Raw genomic sequence first — 14,026 nt, forward strand, 5'->3', positions numbered from 1 at the left:
TTTTCAAGGGCAAATCACTCACATTCTCGGCGAAAATTTTAAAAAATCCACCAAAACCATACTCCTAGGTGATCTTAATCTAGGCTATAACAATCCCAAGGACAAAACAGCAATCTCAATCCTTAAGGACCTCTCCAATTTAGTCTTCACAAAACAAATGTCTGTCGCCCACCCACACCAAAGGCAGAACTCTAGACTGGCTGGCCGACCATAACTGCAACTCCTCTATCACCTCCAACACCTTCCTCCCGTGGACAGATCACAGCTGCATACAATTTACAAACCCCACGGCACCTACCACAAAAACCATAGTACACAGATCTGCCACTTTAACCAGAAGCTCCAAAAAACTAACTGCAGACAACCCACGCCCCCTTCTTAACTCTCCATGCCTGGCCCCACCGTTCTCACAAGATCCTAATATCCTAGCAGACATTCTTAAGGTTACGCTCACTAATGCAATAAACTTCATTACTCCCCTAGAAGAAAAAAAAGAAAAAAGTCCTTCCATTCCAACTTATGGTTCACAGAGGACCTCCAAGCTCTGCGTAACAACAAGCGCCAGGCCCTTAAAAACTGGCAGGCCAACTCGTGCGACATTACTAAAGACTTATTCAAAGACATCGCTAAAAAATACAAAGCTGCCATCTTCAATGCCAAATCTGAGTCATACAACTGTCGAATATCAGACTCTAACTCTTCACCATCTTTAAAGAGCTTACAGTGCCTCCCATCTCTACTGACGAGCTCACCAAGGATGAAGCTTGGTGCAACAGTATACAAGCTGCATGCTCAACAAAATAGACCTCTTACAAAAAAAAATCCTGGACCACTACAATACCCTTACGAAAAAGAGTTAGCACACACATTCTCAATCCTCTAGAAAAACCATTAACATCCCTAAATTTGCCTTTAATTAAGTCTCGGAACTAGAAGTCCGGAACATCCTGAAACATCTGAAACCATCGACCTGCAAAGGCAATACATGCCCTCCAACGTTAATCAAGAACTGCACTGAACCACTTGCTCCACTTATTACCGCATTCATTATTGCTTCATTTAAGACCTGCTCCGTCCCAGACAGTCTCAAAGAAGCTTGGGTGCGCCCACTTCTAAAAAAGCCGACTCTCAAACCGATGCTGCCTAACAACTACAGGCCTATAACGACAGTCCCTTTCCTTCTCAAAATTCTTGACAAAGTGGCACACAGCCAAATCCAACTATACCTTGAAACAAACTCCATCCTAGCTAACAGACAGTCAGGATTCTGCAAAGGCCACGGAACAAAGACTGCTCTGCTGGACCTTAAAAACCAAATAACAAAGATACTAGACACAGGTAAACCCGCCCATCTCCTCCTCCTTGACCTCTCAGCGGCGTTTGACCTAGTGGACCACAAAACCCTCACTGCACACCTCTCCCACTCAGGACATTTCTCAGACCAAGCCACCTCATGGATAACATCCTTTCTAGAAGGCAGGGCCATGAAAGTCTTTTCGAACACATCCAACGCAATACCATCCATAATACACTGCGGTTTCCAACAAGGTTCTTGTACAGCTCCTATACTGTATAACCTCTTTACAAAGCCTCTTTTCGATAAACTGGATGCACTTGGGATCGCCTACACTAACTACACAGACGACACCCAAGTGCTCCTCCCCCTAACTGGCTCATACCACACAGACGCCTTGGCTCTAAAACCATACATACGCTACCATTCAAGCTTGGATGGCCACTAATGGCCTATGTCTTAATAGGGATAAGACTGAAATCCTGATCCTCAGCCAAAAGTCCACACTTGCCAGGCTAGATAGTCTCTATGTCAATTTTAACATTGACAACTGCACTATCCCAGTCCTATCTTCTGTGAAAATGTAAGGGTCTACATTGATGCAACTCTGTCCATGAATAAATAAGTTAGTGCCATTGTCTCCGCATCCGCACTAAGCACCAAATTCATTAACGCCATCAAACCATTCCTAACCAAAGAAAACTGTCCATCAATAGCCAGAGCTACCATAGGTGCTAAACTTGACTATTGTAACGCGCTCCCTGCTTGCACCTCTGAAAAAAACCTAAACAAACTTCAGGTCACTCAAAATAACACTCTGAGAGCAGCCTTAAGCATCTCCAAAAGGTACCACATTTCACAAGCAAGACGATCTGTTCACTGGCTCCCTGTCAAAGAACGTATCACCTTCAAGGTTCTGACTACTACCCACAAATGCATCCATCACACTGCACCGTCATATCTCTCCACAGACCAACCTCATCCAGACCCACCAGACTATGCTATACCAACCAACTCACTGTACCATACATCAACAAGACTACAGTGGGAGGACGGGGATTCCTGTACATAGCACCCAGACTCTGGAACAATCTCCCTCGTGCTCTAAGAGCAGAAAGCTCTTTTACAGCCTTTTTTTTCCTAAACCTGCATGTTTTTTTTATGCCTTTATGTTGTAACTAAGTTTCGCTATTTCTGTAACCAGCGCCACAATGCCTCAGGGCTGCTTTTGTGCACTTAACAAATATGAATAAATAAATAGATAGATAGATAGATAGATAGATAGATAGATAGATAGATAGATAGATAGATAGATAGATCGATAGATACTACCACTGCTTGTTGCCTTTATTATTTGTTTATTATTAATCTGTTTCTCCTTTACTCCGCACTCTCCACTTCTCCCCCTTCCATGCACTTTTCCCCACCCCCTCTCCCATGCACCTGCACGTTCTCAATATCACTGGGCCAAGTAAGACAGTTGTTTTGTTCTCCCCTGTTCCCCTCCCTTGCCTTGTCGCACTCTGAAACACTTGTGTACGAGCGTGATAGAAATAAAATATCAATATCGCTGGGGCGCTGTTGCACACGACTGTATGGCCGCCTGATATGAGCGCTCCGACCTGATTATTATCCGTTTGGTAATTAATCCTGTTTATGGAGCCACCCGCAGAGCGCCAAGCGGACGACAGAGTGGAGTAAAGCACGGTGCATACTCGTGAGAAATCCTGGCAGCGGAGGGGCAGTGCTTCTCGAGTTACGTCTTGTGCACGGTTTGCCGAGGCCAAGCCGGAGCGCTGACCGCGCTGGGGAGCCAGAAATCCGAGGCCCCGAGTCGCGGATGGTCTAGGCTTCTGGAGCATTGAGAGGAGGGGCCCGGAGTGCCGATGCGAGCAGGAGTGGCGGCTGAAATAACTATACCCGGCGGGGACTGCCCCCCCCAGGTGGACGCCCGACACCTAAGCCCGATGCAAAGTGGAGCGTGCTGGCTGCAGCAGGCGTGTGTCTGGGACCGGTAGGCTGTAGCTGCTGTATGTGGATCCTATGCGGGTTTGCCGGATTGCCACAGTTGGTGGGGAGGCCCCGACGCACTAAGTACTTGATCTGGGCCGTGGAGGGAACAGGTGTCCGCGGCACAATGCGGGGACGCCGGGCTGATTGCCCCCCCCCGTGGCGGAAGCTACGGTGGTGAGGCTTGATCGGGGCCCCCCCCGAGGGAGAAACGCCTGGTTTAAATGAATCCTGTTCTGCAGTACAGTGTCGGCCGCGAAGCGGTGGGACAAACAAATAATCCACACTTTTATGGACATGAGGTAACGGGCACTGCATTATTCTGAGCAAGTTCGGCAAGCAAACAACGTGACATATTTACAACAATATGCGCGCGCACTGCACGTGAGATACACATATGTAAGCAGCGGATTGCCTCATGATGTAATTAATGGGACACTGTTAAATTGAGCCATATACTGGCTAATAATTTTTAAAACTTGATATGTTCATACGTTGGACAGCACAGTCCATTGCGCTAGCCACGCAGGGTTCACAGAGACTGGGCCCGCTTCTATTTACAGGCTAGTTGCTTCTGTGGGTCTGGAGCTGAGCTGCTCGGTGGGGCTGCCCCGAGCTTGGATGTGGGTGGCTGGTGGTTGGGGCCCCATGCCCTAGGAGACCTGGGCCAGTGACATCATCCAGTGACACGCCTCCGCAGCCCTAACCCGGATGAGTAGTGGATGCAGGGTGACATTTGGCAGTCAGGCTGGGTGCTGTGAGCAGGCCATTGACAATCCTGGTTCTTGTGCGGTGTACTGGGAACACTGAACACACACGAGGGGTGCAGGGGCCAGAGGACTTGGGGCCATAAGATCCCCTAACCCTACGCAGCAATTATCCCACTGCTCCCAGGCATTGCGCATTGGCCGAATAATGCATGTGGAACCTGTGAATGGGTTTGAAATATAATTAGCTGGATCACTGACCCACGAACGCCGCGTCCCCCCAGGCAGGTTGCGGTGGGAGTCCCGCTTATGCGGCTGCCATGGGAAATACACGAAAGCAAGAAAAAATGGCGGAGGGAAAGGGCGCCATGAAGCAAGGGCCAATGGACTCGTTCACCAACAGTCAGGAAGCAAACTATGAGCAGGAGCCACCGGCTGCATACGGCTCCAACCCCGACACAGATGAAGGTGACAGAGTGGAGCGCTTGACGACCATAGTGCAAAATGGCTTCCTGTCAATTAATGTCAAGCTGGATGACATTGTTACTACCATCAGGGCACTTAAAACAAGGGTGGACAAGGAAAGCCTGCAATTGACAGAGGCAGAAAATAGAATTGGCGCCAATGAAGACACCGTCACACGACATGACTGAGACATAGCTCAGCTCAGAGAAGGCCTAAAATGCAGAATAAATATGAGGATCTCGAATCGCGGTCCAGAAGAAACAATGTTCGTATTGTGGGTGTATCTGAAAAATTTGGCAGGGGCGCAATTGAGCAGCAGGTGGAGTTACTCCTCAAAACTCTTTTGGCGCAGACTCCTTTTTGGCTCCTGTTCCAAAACCCAAGGCTCCGCCGCGCACAATCATTGCACGGCTCCTCAATTATAGAGACAGAGATACAGTCCTTAGGATGGCAAGAGAACTGGGGACACTACAGTATGAGGAAAGCGGCACTCATATCTACCCGGATTTCGCTGCCGGAGTGCAGGCAAGTCGAAGATCATACAAACTAGTCAAGCGATTGCTGAGAGCACGACAAGTCCCATACGCACAAATATTTCCGGCCAAGATGAGAATTCAATATTGATGAAGGGCACATTTTTTTCAAAGTCCAGCCGCTGCCTTGGCCTATGTAGAGGCCACTATACCTTTGCCCCCCAGAGGCCGCGGGCCGGACCAGAACGGCAGACCCTCACCAGCGGCTGAGAGCCGAGCTCCTGTTTAATGACCCAAAGATGCACCAATATCCTTTTTGGTTTCTAACATTGCTCGGCTCCTGTAGGGGGCTCCATGTAACATTAAGAGCGGGCCGTGAGCCCGATCTGGTGGCCACGTGATTGCAACGTGGCTTCCTCAGGAGAGTTCCTACAGGTTAAAAGGGACCATCGTCAAGTTGGGGCAGATGATGTGGATGGGGGGTGGGTTTTGGGGGACGGGAACGTTATGGCTTTTTGTTGTCACATTGACGAGTTGGGGTTCTGGAGGGAAGGTTGGGGGATTATATGTTTAAGGTTTAGTAGAAGTGTGGTCTCACAGATGCTGGTGCTACTCTCGTCATGTAGGTACAAGAACTATTGGAGACAATGGTTCGTCGAAATGCGTATACATGAAGCGCTGGTGATGGGTTAAAGATAAACTTACTATCCTGGAATGTCCGGGGGTTAAACAACCCGATGAAGGCCAGAAAGGTCGGGAACTGTGTTACCAGGCAATGCCCCCAGATTCTGATGTTACAAGAAACGCATGCACAAGGCTCACTTAACACAAACATTTTGGCCAAATGGGGCAAGCTGCGTTATTACACAGACTATTCTTCTCAGTCCAGGGGGGTGATCACAATCATACATCCGTCGTTGGGGTTTCAGACCAAGGGACACAAAATAGATCCAATGGGAAGATACGTTTTGGTTTGGGGGGAAATAGCAGGCAAATAAGTAACATTGGTTAATACCTATGGCCCTAATATTGATGATCCGGACTTTTACTTAAGTATATTTAAGGTCCGCAACAAATTGGACACGGCCACCATAATGTGGGGAGTGGATTTTAACGTGGCTCTTGACCCCGCACTGGATAAATCCACCACTATAGCGAGGGCTCCCCCCAAAAAAGGTACTAACACTGGGTCAACTTCTCTCACAATTTTCATTGATAGATGCATGGCGGGTACTGCACCCTGGTATTAGACGATACACATATTACTCCTCTGTTCATGATAGTCACGCATAGACTATTGGTTTTTGTCCTCAAATATGTCGAATGCATTAAAGAACTGTGAAATCTTGCCCCGCACGCTATCTGATCACTCCCCTGTGATGTTGTAACTCAGACTAAGCCACACCCCCAGACCGATGAGGAGATGGAGAATGCCCAGTGAGATACTTAATGACCCAAACGTGGTTGAGTCCTTGCACGTTGAGGTAGCTAACTTTTTCACAGACAATGTGGGGACGGTGGATCTGGTCTCCACAGTCTGGGAAACCTTCAAGGTTTGTGTCAGGGGAGTCCTGATATCAAAATCCACGGCTCTCCTGAAATGTGTGCAACGGGAACTTGAAGGGCTGGAGAAGGAATTAAATCATTTAGAAGAAACTTACAGTCGCACCCACAGCGGGGACACTCTTGCTGCAATACACAAAATCCTTAGAGACTTTGACAATCTGGCTATAAGAGAAGTATGGTATATGGCGGCCCCTGCCCGGGCACGCAGATATGGCGAGGGGAATAAGGCTGGAAGAACATTGGCCAATTTGATAAAACACGAAAGGCAACCGAACCCAATCACTAAAATCCAAACGGCACAAAAAAGAAGTAGTCACGAGTGAGGAAGGCATAAACGATGGATTTGTGAAATACTATAAGGCTCTCTATGCGAACAGAGATAGAAAGACCCCCACTGAAATAAAGGCCTATCTGGCTATGCTTGATCTCCCGAAGCTACCGGATGAAAACAGAATGGTGCTTGATCGACCTGTCACCGCAGAGGAAATCACTGAAACAATTAAGGAGCTTTCATCTGGTAGGGCACCGGGTTCGGATGGGCTGGGTGCCGAATTCTATAAAGAATTCCATGAGGAACTGGTCCCTATAATACTGAAAACTTGGGAGGAGGCCCTAGAGAAAAACATACTGTCCCCAACAACGAGAGAAGCCATAATAACTTGATTGCCCAAGCCCCGACGTCCACCACACGATATGTCATCTTACAGACCCCTTTCGCTCATAAACGCTGACGCTAAGATATTTGTGAAGGTGCTGGTGAATCGAATGCTACCCATTGTATCCAATTTGGTCCACCCGGACCAAAGCGGGTTTATCCCTCAAAGGTCCACTGCCTTAAACCTACCTAGCCTGTTCGGTATAATGGCACAGATAGATCCGGACAGAAGCGCAGTCGCTGTGTCCCTTGACGCCAAAAAGGCTTTTGATTCAGTTTCATGGGTATACCTCTTTTCAGTACTGGAAGCATTTGGAGTGGTACCCAACTTCATCAGATATATTCAACTGCTGTATGCTGCCCCTGGGGCCAGAGTGTGTACTAATAGGACCATTTCCGAAATGTTCCAACTGGGCAGAGGCACTAGGCAGGGCTGTCCGTTCTCACCCATACTATTTGCTTCAACCATAGAACCCATGGCAGCTGCTGTCAGATTGAGACACGGGGATAAGGGAATCAAAATGAAACGCTCCACCCAACTAATTTCACTATATGCAGATGATACTCTATTATATGTCCGCGAACACGATAAAAACATTGCACCTGTAATGGCAGATATACATGAATTTGCTGAATACTCTGGGTACACTATAAATAATGCTAAATCGGAAATATTCCTGCTTACCCCCTCTACAGAATACCCAGCGGTGACTTGTGGACTTAAGTGGTCGGAACAACATATCAGATACTTAGGAGTGCTGGTCTCCAGGAGCAGACACACCCTTTATACTGATAATCATGACCATGCACCGCAATTACTCAACACCAAATTACAGGTGTGGAGACACCTTCCCATCTCTCTCCACGGTAAAATTGCACTCCTCAAAATGATTGCACTCCCTAAGCTACTATACTTCTTTGTAAATGTGCCCATATGGCCTGGCAAGGACCTTTTTGCCAAACTGCGATCAATGGTAGTAACATTTGTTTGGAGTGGGAAAACAGCAAGAATAGGGTGGGAACAGATGACAGAGCCATACTGCACCGGAGGCATTGCCGCCCCGGACTTTGAGCTCTACTGTCTGGTTGCTTAGTGTAACGCTCACCTGATTCTCGCAGAGGCGCCGGTCTTGACTGGGCGACTACCGTATCTTCAAAGGTGATGTGTAGCAGCCGGTTGGCTCTTTGGGCTGGACCTCTGTGCACTGTATGCCTGACGTGTAGAGTAAGATGTCTGCAGATAGAAAATATGGGGTTAATGAACTGGGGTTATTGGGGTGTCCCTATCTCTTTCCTCTTCTCCTCTCCTGTAGACCCCCAAAGGTTAACGCTCTCACCTTAGGTAAGTGAATGCCGAGCTCTCCATCCGCCTCGGGGCAGGGTGCTGTAACCAGTTTCTTCACTGGATAGGTAGCGCAGGCCTCTTGACTTCAGAGGACTGCTGTCCGTTGTTTACTGCACGAACGGTAAGTTTCGAGTCATTCAAATGTCTTTAAAGTCTTTAGTAATGATGTCTCTTGTTTTGCAGGGTTCCGGCGATGGCGGATGACGGGCTGAAGTGAGTTGAAGATGGAGCCCGTGTGATGAATAGAAGCGCCTGGAAGCACGTAAGTAAGCGCTTGTTGCCTGCTTCACTATGCGCTCTAACTGTCTTTTTATTTTGCAGGTACGAGTTCGGAGCGGCTGCAGGGTGCCGGAATACCCACTGGATTAGATGTGGAAAGGAGTAATGGCACGTGAGTATTAAAGTTCCCCAATGTCTTTAAACGCACCTTGTTTTGTCTTTCAGATGCGGGATACAGCGCCGAAGGCCTCCGGAGCGTGCGAAGAGTTGGTAAACTTTTGTCTTTCAGATGCCGGAATGCAGTGTGAAGACCTCCGGAGCGCACGAAGAGTAGGTAAGCCTTTGCCTTTCAGATGCCGGAATGCTAACCTGTTCTTTCTTGTCTTTATAGGTGTTGCTGAAGACTGGATTCAGGATGGTAAGCCTTTTTCCTTAGGCCCAGGACCGGATGCAGAAGACACGATGAGCGTTCTGCTGCAGAGGTTGCAGAATAACGCAAAGCAAGATTCATCCACCGGGTGTGGTTTAAATAGCCTCCTGTAGTGCTTAGGTGTCTCCTTCCACAGCCACGCCTAAGTAAGAAAAGAGTTCCTGGTAAGAAAAGAGTTCCTGCCTTCCAGAAGAGTTCCAGTGTTCTGAATCTAGGGAGTGGCTCCACCCCCACCCAACAGGAAAAGTAGTTCCAAACAGAAGAGGATCAGAGGCTCAACTGGCAGGCAAGTAAGCAGCATGGTCTGCTGAAGGTAAGTCCACACAAGCATTATGAGCCCGGCGCTTCCAGCGCTGGGACTGGGCATATTTATGAGCCTGGTGCCACTGGCGCCAGGACTGGGTCCAAAAGGTCCCAATTGGGACTGGTTGGCACTCGGAACCTGGGTTATGGATCTGCTTCCAAGGGAGTTGGGAAAACCCTGACCTTTTGGAAGCAGAGATCATGACACTTAGGCACAATTTGCGAAATATTGGTATGATGAGGCAGATAGATCGCCCCATACATGGCTAGAAACACACACCACATCCCCCACGGACATAAGATCGGTCATTTTCAACACACAGCATAAGGATACATGTGAATACGACCCGGCGAGTTGCACTGTTCTGTTTTGGGGAGCGATATATAAGAGACAAACTAGTGACGCCCTATAACCCGGAGGTTCCCCTATGGAACTTCCCAAACATCCCCCCCCCCCGACATTTGATGTAGGTATGCGGGGAAACCTGGGATCCCAATGGAGAAATGAAGGTGGGGGACATGTTGATAAATGGGAAGTTTGCAACTCTGGCAGACTTTACAAGAGCTGTGGGTGGAGGGCCACTCCAGACACTCCAATAATAGTGGTGGTCACTCTTCCCTGATGAGACCCCCCACATCCATGCACACAATTGGTTACAGCGAAAGGAGGGCTGGGGTTTCTAAATTGTACATATCAGTGCAGACCCACACTCCTACAACAAACCGGGTAAAAGAAAAATGGGAGTCAGACATGAAAACGCCTATAACGGAGGAGAAATGGGACAGATATTGTGCGCTTACGAAAAAGGTGTCACTCAATGCTGGCCTGCGTCTGATCCAGTTCAAAATCCTGAATAGATTGCATTATACACCGGCTAAGATAGCCAAATTTGCAACAGACTGCTCAGCGACTGCCCCAAATGTGGCTCTGCACAGGCGGGCCCCCATATGTATTGGGAGTGCTCGGCTCAGGTGGGGTTCTGGGGGATGGTGGCTGGAGTGCTAGCGGAAATTACGCAAATACCCCCTCAATTGACTCCTCAAAAATATTTATTCAGGGATATCGGCAAGTGTTCTGAAAAAATTAGAAGGTTATTCAGTGTCTCACGTGCGGTGGCCAAAAAATGTATTCTACAAGCTTGGAAAAGCCCCATGCGGCCAAACATGAACACTTTTCTGCGCAAATTGACGTATGTTAACGAATGTGAGGAGCAATACGTATTGACCCAACCAGGCACAAGCCGACCAAAAGACATTTGGGGCCCTTTCAGGGTGCACCTGTGTGAAATGCTTTCGGATGATAAAAACAACATGTAACCTGCATTATACTATTGTGATTATGAGATGCACTATTGTATGATGTGCTGAATATGATGTGGAGAAGGCGCTGTTGTTCCTGTTGTGATCACTAATAAAAAGATTTTTTTTAAAAGAAATAAAAAAATATCAATATCAATAGATAGTTAGATCAATAGATAACTATGCCCAAACTCAGATAGACAGAATTCTTTTTATTTTTATTTTTTCCTTTATTTTTTATTTTATTCTTAAGTGCATTTGTTTTTAAGTAAACTTCACACTACACCACAAAAACAGAAACTTAATACTAACATACAATCTGCAAACCACTCCAAATAAGTATTATGGAACTTGTAAAAAACGTAGAAAACTATTCTGCCAATACATCTATCAGTTTCTATAATACAGCACATCAATTACAATTGTCCATCACAATGAGTTTATTTTTAAAAGTGCACACTTCCATACATGATGAGCATCTGTTGGAATCAACAGAAATTCTGCAGGGAATATTGATGAGAAAATTGCCTGTCAGGTGGCACTACCAGTTCACCATATCCCTTTAGGTAGTGTTTTTCCAACACAGGACACTCTAACAAGATATGTCGAAAACTTTTGACTTAAGTTTCAACCCATAAAGATGACAAAGTCTAGTCTCGCACTCAACGCCCTGCCACGCCCCAGGTATTCCAAGGTGGGTAGAATTCCTAAACATACATATAAAATGAAACACCTCAAAGGCATATAGCAGAGATATTCCAGATAAGTACAGGGTCGATCAAGGTGAAAACCTTGAGTGGCATACTCTGTACACCTGTTGCTCATGCTCAGTTTTGAAGGATTCATCGCTTGATCCCATACCCTTGTTTTAGAGTTAAGTGATAGGATGAATTCAAGAAAGTCCTCCTTATGCTGTATAACTAATGCAATGATGCAAAGATGCTTAGTCACTGATAGTCCAGATAAAGAGGATTCAAACAATTGTTTGCTAACAGGCCTATCAGAGAGTGAGTCCCGTTGCCTGCCCAGACTAAATTAGTGAAAAATGTACAATGTAAAATCATCCACTGGGCAACAAGGGCGGACATCCCGAGCTCGAGCCTTAGTGTTTCAACAGGGACAGCCCTGGGAACCCCCAAAATTGATACGATTAGCTTGCCCTCAATGCGATCTAACCAGTTGACGTACTTGGACGGTAGCAATTCCAAACCATATAGATGCAAGCAACCAGACTAATCCTGTTCATTTCCAAGTAAACAGTTACATTGTATCCCCATTTCCAAGGTATACAATTTTTTACAATCGCCCATTTTTCTCAGCAACACAAGTTTCATAGAAGGACAGGGTTGTGCGAGACTTAATAGGAATACCAAGATATATATATATATATATATATATATATATATATATATATATATATATATATATATATATATATATATATGAATTAACCTCTTCAAGAGAGTGGTTATCTAATTTCCAATAAAAAATGTTATGGCTTTTAGTCCACTTACATATTATCATCACCTCGGTCTTGTTAAAGTTGATTAGCATCCCATTCATGGTGGAATAGTCAAAAATGGCCTCCAGTGAATTCCAGAGGCCAATCAGAGTCTGATGTAAGAGTATGGTGTCATCAGCGTATGCCAACCAGGGTATACTTCCTCCTCCAATGCTTGGTGGATGATTTTGACAAGATCATAAACCTATGTCCATGTCATCGACTTGCAGGTTAAAAAGCAATGTGCTCAGATGCACCCCTGCATCATGCCCTGCTTGGTGATAATAGGTTGTGTGACATGTCCATCTTGAACCAATTGTACAGATACTGAACTATTGGAATACACAGTCTTAATGAGGTAGAGTAAGGCTGGGTCAATGACCCAATGAACGACTTTATCCCACAAAAGTGTGCAGGAAACCTGATCAAACTCTGCAGCATCATCTACGTAGCCAATTTACAAATTCCTGTTCGTAGAGTGCAGCACGTCAGTCATCAAATACTGAAACGCCCAGATGTTATGCAAAGTAATATTCCCATGTCTAAACTCAGTTTGTAATTTGTTTAAAAGCCCCTTACTATCTGCCCACTTCTGCAGGTGTCTAAGTAAGATGTTCGAAAAGATGTTTCCACTTGAGTCTAACATAGCAAGGAGCCTGTCATTTCCTGGATCCAATCCACACCCCTTTTTGAAAACTGGTGTTAGTATTGATTCCCGCCAACTAGGAGGGTTTGTTCCAGACTTAAGACTGTAAAGACTAGGGTTAAAAAGGACACCCATAATTCTGATTTTCCTTAATTACCACGCTAGACAGCCTGTCTGGTCCAGGCGCACGCAAACCCTAGGTACGTTAAACAGCTAATTGTACATCTTCCCTCTCAAAACCATTCATCACATTAGGGGAAGGCTTGTAGCTTTCAATGGTTCCATTGGTCAAAGACTTGTCATAATACAGACACTTTATAAAGATAGCCCACTGGTCATCAGAAAGTGGGTTAAGTTCAACAGGGGCTGCTTCTGACATAAATTTCCTATATTAAGCCCAGAACCTCTTATTATCATTCTGTTTTAATACTGCAAAAAGACATTTTCAATTTGCATTATTATTCGTACTACGCTTATAATTGGATATCCAGTTTTTATATCATATTCAGTGCTTACTAATAAGACATGTCTTTGACTTCCATGAGCAGGTTTTCAATGCCAGAACCTGCCGAAGGGCCCTACAATAAACCTTTTTACGGTTAACACTATTGCTATCAAAATGGCCCTCATTCTTGTTAATGGTTCTGTAAGAGACCCAATCAAGGTGCATAGAACTTATGGCATAGTCCATCATATGACGTACCTTCCAATCGTGTGATTCTAATAATGCCTCTACTGTTCCGTCAAAATGACTAAACCATGTGTTAAATGTGTTCACAATCCTATCAGACCAAATGACATGATTACCTTGTGCATTGACTGTGATAATAGACAATACTCTAGTTTTATTCTTTGTTGATCTTAAATTGAGTGACAAGTTAATCATATCAATTTCACTGAGGTCTGTGAATGTAAGAAGAGCGGTTGTGGAAGTTAACCACAACCTGCTACTCACAAATACCTTATTTGAGTCTAGAGGAAGCACTAACATTGGACCATGTATAAGGAGCTTTCTCACCCTTCGAATTGCGGAAGGACAGTTGTTTTAGGTCAAAGGTGCCCAATAAGTTGGTCCACCATTGGCCAGCAATGCAAGCTCTGCCTCAATATGAT

The 14,026-nt window shown here is 45.9% G+C and overlaps 1 protein-coding gene across 2 annotated transcripts in view; it reads right to left on the minus strand.

Annotated features, from left to right (window-relative positions):
* The window catches only part of PKD2L2 (polycystin 2 like 2, transient receptor potential cation channel), an 817,035-nt gene that overhangs the window by 285,768 nt on the left and 517,241 nt on the right, over positions 1-14,026 (minus strand). The window lies entirely within an intron of this gene.

This window comes from Ambystoma mexicanum, chromosome 3p, assembly GCF_040938575.1.
Source record: "Ambystoma mexicanum isolate Mex_15411 chromosome 3p, UKY_AmexF1_1, whole genome shotgun sequence".
NCBI classification, from domain to species: domain Eukaryota; kingdom Metazoa; phylum Chordata; class Amphibia; order Caudata; family Ambystomatidae; genus Ambystoma; species Ambystoma mexicanum.